The sequence below is a fragment of the Salmo salar genome, chromosome ssa02 (assembly GCF_905237065.1).
Source record: "Salmo salar chromosome ssa02, Ssal_v3.1, whole genome shotgun sequence".
Classification (NCBI taxonomy): Eukaryota; Metazoa; Chordata; class Actinopteri; order Salmoniformes; family Salmonidae; genus Salmo; species Salmo salar.
The window spans coordinates 51,927,517-51,928,955 of NC_059443.1; the positions used below are offsets into that span (position 1 = coordinate 51,927,517).

General features: G+C 43.1%; 1 non-coding gene across 1 annotated transcript; it reads left to right on the forward strand.

Annotated features, from left to right (window-relative positions):
• The first annotated feature begins 297 nt into the window (after nucleotides 1-297).
• On the forward strand, nucleotides 298-352 carry LOC123740250 (U7 small nuclear RNA). Its single transcript, XR_006768255.1, has one exon. It is a non-coding gene; the product is annotated as a U7 small nuclear RNA (small nuclear RNA).
• Nucleotides 353-1,439: the final 1,087 nt, after the last annotated feature.

Here is a 1,439-nt window from a genome sequence, read left to right on the forward strand (position 1 = left end):
TGCATCACATCCGGCCGTGATTGGGAGTCCCAAAGGGCGGCGCACAATTCGCCCAGCGTCGTCCGAGTTTAGCCGGGTAGGCCATCATTGTAAATAAGAATATGTTCTTAACTGACTTGCCTAATAATACAGTATTTAATTAGCATATTCCCCCCCCCCCATATACATAAGTGAGAAAACTACATGCCAAGTATAGATCATATATCGTGTTACTTACAGGTTATAGAAAAAAGCAGAAGAAATGTAAAGAGCTAAACTATCTGTTCAGACCCCAGTCCTACCTACCTACAAGTTATGAACAATTGGCTCTTTTAGTATTTGTCCAGTAGGTTTCCTCAATGAGAAAGCCTCCACTTCTATGTCAAAGATAATAAAACAAAAACACTATAGTAAATACTACAGTTATGTCCACAAATGTATACTACAGTCTGCAAAATCACTAAGGTAAATACTACAGTATACTACAATCCGCAAAAACACTACATTAATTACTATAATATATACTACATTTTTCTTTTAGTACAGTATATATACTGTAGTTAACTGTAAATACGATAGTATACTACAGTAAATAAAGTCTGTTAAAACACTACAGTGAATACTATAGTATTTACACCATACAATTTTTGAATGTGGACTGTTCCAGATAAATCTCATCCACTGGAGTGTTGCATTACTCACAAAGCAAAACCACTCTATCCTGAGTCCTTTAAAGTCCTTTCTCTGCCTTTCTCCCCCCTCATCCCCCTTTCTCTCCCTTCATCCCTCCCTCCATCCCTGCGTGCCACCACATACACAATTGAAAATCTGGGTCAACCCTGTCTGTTCTCCCGCTGTTACAGAAGAGTGGAAAGAACGAAAGAAGGAAAAAGAAAAATAGAGGGAAGAAAAAGAGAAGGGTGAAGTGAATCAAAAGGACGTTGGGGTGACATCTGGTTGTGCTTCCAGGACGACAACAACAACAACTCAAAGCAGCAGCAGCAGGGACAAAGGCTGCCCTGATTTGACCTTTGAGCTGGGTGACTTGTAAACAGTCACGACACACAGCAGGCTTTTTCCCCTCCTTCTGCATGGGGCTGAGGGAAGAAATTATATGTTTTTTCATTCTTGCCAGCTCTCTCTCTCTCTCTCTCTGGCCTCAAGGCCTACTCTCCCCCCTCCTTCACTCACTCTCTTTCTCTCTCACGCCAAGCGCCCTGCTTTCCTGTCAGGCATATATCAGGCCAGTCAGCTGTGAAGGGTCTGACAAACCTCAGGGCTATTCAGTGGGGCCGGCGCGACGCGATTCATTTAAAAAAAGAGCGATTGAAATAAGCCCTGGCACGGTAGTTGCTGAGTAAGCAGGGGCTGTCTGAGTCTCATCGTTCTGTAAACTCCCCTCGCTCACTACACACACACTGCTACACACATGAATGCACACACACACACAGAGACAAGCA